Source organism: Oncorhynchus nerka, linkage group LG19 (assembly GCF_034236695.1).
Source record: "Oncorhynchus nerka isolate Pitt River linkage group LG19, Oner_Uvic_2.0, whole genome shotgun sequence".
NCBI lineage: Eukaryota > Metazoa > Chordata > Actinopteri > Salmoniformes > Salmonidae > Oncorhynchus > Oncorhynchus nerka.
The window spans coordinates 7,826,230-7,835,223 of record NC_088414.1 but is presented as its reverse complement, the minus strand read 5'-3'; the positions used below and the strand labels follow the sequence as shown (position 1 = coordinate 7,835,223).

At 43.8% G+C, this 8,994-nt stretch overlaps 1 pseudogene; it reads right to left on the bottom strand.

The window, feature by feature from the left end:
* Nucleotides 1-608: 608 nt before the first annotated feature.
* LOC115146884 (netrin receptor UNC5D-like) overlaps nt 609-8,994 on the bottom strand; it is a 349,654-nt pseudogene continuing 341,268 nt past the window's right edge.

Sequence of the window (8,994 nt, the reverse complement as noted above, 5' to 3'; positions counted from 1 at the left end):
GCAGTTATAAATGTTGGTAACTCATTTGTTAATGGTCTGGTGATTGCCACTATAAATAAGGTCAACTTACAAGAGTTTGCAAAGCAGTCATCAAGGCAAAGGGTGGCTACTTTGAAGAATCTAAAATGTAAAATATTTGTTTAACACTTTTTTGGTTACTACATGATTCCATATGTGTTATTTCATAGTTTTGATGTCTTCACTATTATTCTACAATGCAGAAAATAGTAAAAAATAAAGAAAAACCCTGGAATGAGTAGGTGTGTCCAAACTTTTGACTGGTGCTATACAGTAGGTTGTAGTTTGATTTGTTTTTCTTCCTCTAACAGAAAGAAGTGACATTTCATCACCAAAGCACGTTTTCACCCAATCTGGGCAGAGTGGGTGGACACCCTAGTTGTTGTAATAAACCTAAGGCCAGTATTCAATCCAAGGCATGTTATAGAGCATTGCACTTGACAGCCGACAATGCTTACAAGGAGATTGCATTGATGGTAAAGCGGCAAATGGCTCAAGCGAAAATCACCTCTAGAAGGCACAATGTTGATTGAATCCCGGCCTAAGGTTAATTACAATGTAATTTTCAGAACAAAGAAAACAAGTGAATTTCACTGCATATTTATTTCAAAACATGATAGAGTATATACATTTGCAAATCATGTTGAGGGAAAAAAAAGAACATAAAATCAGCAAAAATACACATCAAACAGTGATAAGCAGCATAATAATCATCGTACTATTCACCTGCTTAACATTGAAAATGTATAGCGTTGTAAAACGCTATAGTCAATCAAATGTGATTATAGAGTTCATGGCTTAATTGAATTTTAAATGCCTCTCACTGTATGCATAATAATATTTTCAGCAAAAAATCATCATTCAACTATTTTTAATAGTTACGTTTAACTCTAACAAAAATATAATAATTGCAGTATGAGAACTAGGAAGGATCTCTTAGATTTCTCTTAGATTTCTTCCTAATAAGGAAGGGCAGATTATGTAAAAACAGCAGCTCAAAATAAAAGCGATGAATTGTCAGACTAATGTCTCAGTACGTCTGACAAAGATATCGTTTTACTCAAATCAGTACTGTTTCTTAATTTTTCTCCAAAGGAATACCGATCTAAAGACAGTAGCTTGTGAGAGATACACACATCACACATCAGACTGAACTCAAATACTAGCACTAGGCTGGATTCTCCAAAGGGACAAAGCCAGATCTTCAAATTCATGACACACAAACACACGTCCAGGTGCGCACACATGCACCCACAAACTGATGTCTATAGATAGCTCTTTGCGTCGGCTTATTTTTTGCCTTCCAGATATTCAGTTAGGCATGCACCTCTCACTACATTGGGGAACTGTGTATGCATGTGCCCAGAGTGTGTGTGTGTGTATTTCAGATCAGTTCAGTGTGTGTGAGTTCATCATCTCCAAGCTGCAGCTCCTGCTATCGTGTGTGATGGGTTTAAATGCTGTAACAACGTTGGGAGCACCTCTGCCACGTGCCTGGTGTCTCCCACACTTTAGGTAGAGGAGACTGGACAGCTTACTATAGTTAGGTACTAGCATGTAAAAACACTGTAAATTCCATGAAACAACCACATGACAGTTCTACACACTGTTTCTCACAGTTTACCTTTTTTTATTTTGACCTATTTTGTGTGTGTATGTGGGTGGGCAACTTTTTGAAGTTGAATAATATTTGGGTTTGTGTTTCCTGGTAGTAGGCTAAGGGTTAGTTAGTTAGCCTGACTTGGCCTACCGCACCACTGGAGTGGGAGTTTAAGGGTTAACAGCACACGTAAATACTCTAATCACTTCAATTCATTTTCTGACCAATACATTTAGGTAAAAAATATCCACCTGATAGGAAAGTGCCATTCTGCTTGTTTGTGTGTGGGTGTTGATCTTACCCATGTGACAGCCTGGGATGTTTCGACCATCCCTCATAAATTCTCCTTCGTTCATCTGCAGATAGCCATTTGTTAATTAATGTCACTGCTTTAGTGTGACACCAGAACTTTTTCAGTGCCACTCAGTAAAATAACATATTGGCTGCGTCCCAATATCAGCATATATCACAAAGCACATATGTATGCCTCTGAATGTATGCCCCAATACATTGCACTCTGAATGTATGCCCCAATACATTCCTTCATTCTAAGTAGTATGCTCGTGTGTGTATGGGTAACCCTAGGTATGGGTAACCCTAGGTATGGGTAACCCTAGGTATGGGTAACCCTAGGTATGGGTAACCCAAATGTTTGTGACGTCATATGGCATATTTTCACAACATGTTCTCAACAATACCTAGATAGAGCTCGTTTCTCTCTGGTTCCACAGTAGGCCGATGCATTAACACACCTTCAATGTGCAAGGAAAAACACAAGAAAATAGATATTATAAATATAAAATAAACAACAACATATTCACTTCACACAAAGAATTCTTGCTATTGAGGGGAATGACTAGAGGGGTAGGGCTTAATAGTCCAGGTTAGAAAGAGTGCCACTTGTTGGTTTGTGGTTCAGTTGTGGTTCACTTTTTGACTCTGTTGTGGAGTAGTCCCTAGGTTACTGTAATTAGTTCCGTCTGTTTCTACCTAAACAACAGTAGCTGCCCTCTCGTGACAGGACCTTCAGACCTCTAGAACCCACTACACTGCTTGCTTGTCCCCTTCTCCCTCTCTCCCTTGCACCTATTCTCCTCTTGCACCACTATCCCTTGTCCCCTGTCCCTTATCCCAATCTCTTCTTGCACCCCTATCACTGGTCTTCACCCCTCCCCTCTCAAACCATTGTCCCCCTCACCCCTTTTCATTCTCTCCCTTATACCCTTCTCCTCTAGCATCTCTTGTTCTCCTATCATCTTGTCCCTCTTACCCCTCCATTCAGCCTGGTGGTCTGACTTGAGTTAAAGTAGTTAATTAGTTCCCCTGTAGTACTTAGTCATGTCTGCTCTCTGTCCAATCCTCCCCTGACTGGAGTCTTCTGTATGACCTCCTCCACTGTAAGGGTCCAGCCATTCCTCCCCTGTTTTGGCTAGTTCATTCCCAGCCTTGTGATCCTTTGCTGGGGCTCCAGTTCATCCGTTCATCCCTCCCCTGGTTAGGTGAACTCAGCGTCCAGCTCCTCAGTGCTGCGGCCCAGGGTAGCGGTGGTCCCTGTGGTGGTCCCTGTGGTGGTCTGCGTGTTGGTCCTATTGGAGGTGGAGTGGGTGGAGTGGACCTTGCCGATCTCCTCCAGAGCGCTGGCCAGAGAGTCCAGGTCCCCTGTGTCCTGGTGCTGGGCCTCCCACAGGCTGAGGATCACCGCTGATGGGCTCTCCTGACGCGCAAAGTAACACAGGTTCCTAGAGGGAGGGGAGAGGGAAGTGGGAGGAGGGACAGAGAAACAGAGATAGAGAGGACACTGTTCATATTGAATACTGGGGCTTGATGAGTAGTTGACCTGATGATTCAGATATGCTTGTACTGGAATAGATCCAACAAGAGGTACTAGCTGCGGTTGGTTACTCGGGAAGAGGTTTGGGAGACACTGGACAAGAAGTATAAGGGGAAAAATGAGTGGATGATGAAAAGGAAGAAGGAAACAAATACATGTATATTGCATCTCTTATATTATTATCCTGAATATCAAATTCAGCATATAATTCCTACTCCCTCACCGCTATCGCACCACCTTAGCTGTTGTTAAAACTCACATTCACCAGAGGGCACTGTTTCATCACAGTAGATTCTCTCTCTCTCTCTCTCTCTCTCTCTCTCTCTCTCTCTCTCTCTCCCAGGTGTGGTGATGATGCTCCCACACACCCAGATATATAATAGCAAAAATGCTTAACAAGGTAGAGACATTCTCATTAAATGATGCTGGCGGCTTCCACTGGTTAGAAAATACTCCCCAAATCCTTCTCCCTTTCCCAAAATGCCTCAGGTTGTTTACCAGCACAGTTTTCTGGTTTATGTCATGCGGCTTACGTCACCCTTCTACTCAGTAAACTTTAAACCCCCCTTTCCACACTCCTAAAAGATAGATGGAAGATCAGAGAGAGGGGAGGGAGGGGGTTGCAGGACAAGGAGATAAAGGGAGAGAGAGAGTAATGGTGGAAAGGGTAGGCTATGTGGAAACAAGACACCAGGACTATGTTCATACAGACAGCCCAATTATGGTCAAAACATCTGATCGCATTGGTAAAAATACCAATTAGTGACATAAAGATCAGAATAGGGCTACCTGGGTAAACACAGCCAAGATGGCTAAAACATGAGCCATCTATTATTGACTGTTTCTTCTTCTGCTGAGGGAATAGAGATCACCCAATATCGAACCGCTAAAATCCCCAACATCCTAAGCAAATAAAGCTCTGGCAGATATCCCAGAAATACTTCTACAGGAGATGGAGGGAATGAAAGGGGGAGAGAGGGACATACACTACCGGTCAAAAGTTTGGGGTCACTTAGAAATGTCCTTGTTTTTGAAAGAAAAGCACATTTTGTTGTCCATTAAAATTACATCAAATTGAACCGAAATACAGTGTAGACATTGTTAATGTTGTAAATGACTATTGTAGCCGGAAACTGCAGATTTTTTATGGAATATCTACATAGGCGTACGGAGGTCCATTATCAGCAACCGTCACTCCTGTGTCCCAATGGCATGTTGTGTTAGCTAATCCAAGTTTATCATTTTAAAACGCTAATTGATCATTAGAAAACCCTTTTGCAAGTATGTTAACACAGCTGAAAACTGATTACAGAAGCAATAAAACTGGCCTTTAGACTAGTTGAGTATCTGGAGCATCAGCATTTGTGGGTTCGATTACAGGCTCAACATGGCCAGAAACAAAGGAATGTCTTCTGAAACTCGTCAGTCTATTCTTGTTCTGAGAAATTAAGGCTATTCCATGCGAGAAATTGCCAAGAAACTGAAGATCTCGTACAGTGCTGTGTACTACTCCCTTCACAGAACAGCGCAAACTGGCTCTAACCAGAATAGAAAGAGGAGTGGGAGGCCCCGGTGCACAACTGAGCAAGAGGACAAGAACATTAGATTATCTAGTTTGAGAATCAGATGCCTCACAAGTCCTCAACTGGCAGCTTCATTAAATAGTACCCGCAAAACACCAGTCTCAAAAAAATGTCCTCATAATATTATCATCAAATTATAAACTTGTTCTCTCGATTTCTCTCTTACAGCTCCAGCCTGAGCAACTGGTGGTCTGAGACCTTCCTGCAGTTCACCCAAATGTATGTATGTGTCTCTGTGTATGCATGTGTCTCAGTGTGTGTATGTCTCTCAGTCTGTGTATGTGTGTGTGCGTGTGTGTGTACAGATATAATGAGATCAGCCATGTGTGCCTGTGGCCTGGTCTCTGGTAGGGCTGCTTGGTGATAGCAGATAAGGATTGGCATCAAAATGAAGTTGAATGCATTCAGTTGTACTGACTAGGTTTCCCCCTTTCCCTTTCCCACGGTGGTGAAGGTTCAGACTAAAAACCAACCCGTATGCAAATGAACTGGGCACAGCCATGGGGACAATTGGTAGACAGAGTTGAATCAGTCAAGATTGATAATTTCTGTAATTTTCATATTGACCAAGCCAATAGAGCAAACAAAGTAGACGTTATACACATTTCTGTAGCGTGTAGTGTCATTATTAATCAATATAATTTATTAGACTACCTAAATTTAATGGACTTAAACGGGTGGTACTCAAGATGACTGCTAGTCAAATTTAAACATGATGAACATTGCATGGGCCAATATAACAGTTGGACTAGAATTTAAGGATGGGGACCAAGGTTTCTTTGTTTATAGTACCAGAAAGTGTTTCTGTGTGTGAATGTGTGTGTGTGTGTGTGTATGTATGAGTGTATGAGCGTGTGTGTGTGTGTGTGTGTGTGTGTGTGAGCAAGTGCATGCGTATGGTATCTCACCTGTCTATGCAGAGTTTCTGTGCAAGCAGCTGCCAGTCCTTGCCCTTGGCGTTGGCTGTGTCGAAGGTGGCACAGATCCTCTGGCGGATGGAAAGTGGGATCTTGAAAGCCCTGGACCCCATCTGTGATGTGATGGTACAGTCCGACTGAGTGAAGAAGGGGACTACCTCCTTTTCACTCTGGAGGAAGAAACCATTCCAGGATAAGTTTTATTTCATAATTCAATGCATTTCTACAGATAACAGCAGATTATATGGCTTCAAAGAGTTAAACCGATGCAATATACAAGTCAAGAGCCCCCTGAGAGCTTCATTAAGAAAAGCTCTTCAGTCAAATCCAGAGACATTCACTCTAATGAGAGAGCCTATTAGTATAACAGCATCACCTCCATTTGGGTTTCTCACACACACACACACACACACACACACACACACACACACACACACACACACACACACACACACACACACACACACACACACACACACACACACACACACACACACACACACACACACACACACACACACACTCTTCCTCCCACACACACTCCTCCCCTTACCTCAACTACAGAGGTGTAGACCTGGAGGATTTGCTCCTGACCTTTGACCTGGCGCACACTGATCTTACAGGACAGCTGGGAGGAGGCGGGGCTGTAACGCTCCAATGAGAAGGCACACTGCAGGGGGTGCTGGTTACTAGCCCACACCTGAGAGAATGAGAACTCCTGGAGGAAGAGAGAGACAGAGAGAGAGAGAGAGGAAGGGCAGGGGGGGGAGAGAGAAGAGAGAGTGAGAACCCAAAAAGGCATGTGGTATTGATGGTATCCTCAATGAAATTATAAGATATACAGACAACAAATTCCAATTGGCTATACTTAAACTCTTTAACATCATCCTCAGCTTTGGCATCTTCCCCAATATGTGGAACCAAGGGCTGATCACCCCAATCCACAAAAGTGGAGACAAATCTAACCCCAATAACTACCGTGGGATATGCGTCAACAGCAACCATGGGAAAATCCTCTGCATTATCATTAACAGCAGACTCTTACATTTCTTCAGTGAAAACAATGTACTGAGCAAATGTCAAATTGGCTTTTTACCAAATTACCGTACGACAGACCACATATTCACCCTGCACACCCTAAATGACAAATCAACAAATCAAAACAAAGGCAAAGTCTTTGACTCAATTTGGTATGAGGGTCTGCTATACACATTGATGGAAAGTGGTGTTGGGGGAAAAACATAGGACATTATAAAATCCATGAACACAAAAATAGGCAACATTTTATTTTATTTCACAGGGCCGTGGAGTGAGACAGGGATGCATCTTAAGCCCGCCCACCTTCAACATATATATATCAACTAATTGGCGACGCCATTAGAACAGTCTGCAGCACCCGGCCTCACCCTTCTAAAATCTGAAGTCAAATGTCTACTGTTTGCTGATGATCTAGTGCTTCTGTCCCCAAATAAGGAGGGCCTACAGCAGCACCTAGATCTTCTGCACAGATTCTAGCAGACCTGGGTTCCTGACAGTAAAACTCAGCAAGACAAAAATATATGTTTTGAAAGCGCTGCGTTCCCTATTGAGCAGTGAATGGGCTATCAACCAGATTACTTTTTCTACGTATTCCCCAAGGTGTCTACAGCATTGTGACGTAGTTTTACGCATTTATGTTGAAGAATACCCGTAAGCGGTTACATTGCGTAAGTGGTCACCTGATGGCTCTCAGAGTGATTCTCGCGTAAAATACAGAGGTAGCCATTTTTCCAATCGGTCCTACTGAAAAACCAATTGTCCCGGTGGATATATTATCTAATAGATATTTGAAAAACACCTTGAAGATTGATTATAAACAACGTTTGCCATGTTTCTGTCGATATTATGTAGCTAATTTGGAATATTTTTCGGCGTTATCATGACCGTAATTTCCGGTCGATTTCTCAGCCAAACGTGAAGAACAAACGGAGCTATTTCGCCTACAAAAATAATATTTTTGGAAAAAATTAACATTGGCTATCTAACTGGGAGTCTCGTGAGTGAAAACATCCAAAGCTCATCAAAGGTAAACAATTTAAATTGATTGCTTTTCTGATTTCCGTGACCAAGTTACCTGCTGCTAGCTGGACAAAATGCTATGCTATCGATAAACTTACACAAATGCTTGTCTAGCTTTGGCTGTAAAGCATATTTTGAAAATCTGAGATGACAGGGTGATTAACAAAAGGCTAAGCTGTGTCTCAATATATTTCACTTGTGATTTTCATGAATAGGAATATTTTCTAGGAATATCTATGTCCGTTGCGTTATGCTAATTAGTGTCAGTTGATGATTACGCTCCTGAACCCGGGATGGGGAGTTACTAGAGGTTAATGGGGAGATTGGAGGAGAGAGTAATGAGGGAGTTGCTGTGTTGGTGCATGAGGCACGACATCCGCCCGACGCAGCGTGTCCGGGATTTGATATCACCTGAGTCAGCTCTCCATACTCGCCCTGAGGTGCGTGCTAGCCGTCTGGTGAAAACTGTGCCAGCCCCACGCACCAGGCCTCCTGTGCCCCTCCCTAGCCCTGCACATCCTGTGCCAGCTCGGCGCTACAGCTCTCCAAGACGTGCTTACCATGGCGGGCATCGTACTGGTCAGGCACCGTGTTATGCGGTGGAGCGCACGGTGTCTCCAGTACGCGTTCTTTGCCCAGTGCACTACATCTCAGCTCCCCGCATCTGCCTGGCTAGGGTGAGGATCCAGCCAGGACGGATGGTGCCAGCCCTGCTCTCCAGACCTCCAGTGCGTCTCCTCGGGCCAGCATTTCCTGTGTCGGCGCTGCACACTGTCTCCCGTGTGTCTGCTAAAATCACCATCCAGCCAGGACGGGTTGTGCAGGCCCTTAGTTCGAGACCTCCAGTGCACCTCCACGGCCCGGTCTATCCTGTGCCTCCTCCAAGGACCAGGCTGTCTCTCCGTCTCCTCCCTCCAGAGTGTCCCGCCTGTCCGGCGCTGCCAGAGTGTCCCGCCTGTCCGGCGCTGCCAGAGTGTCCCGCCTGTC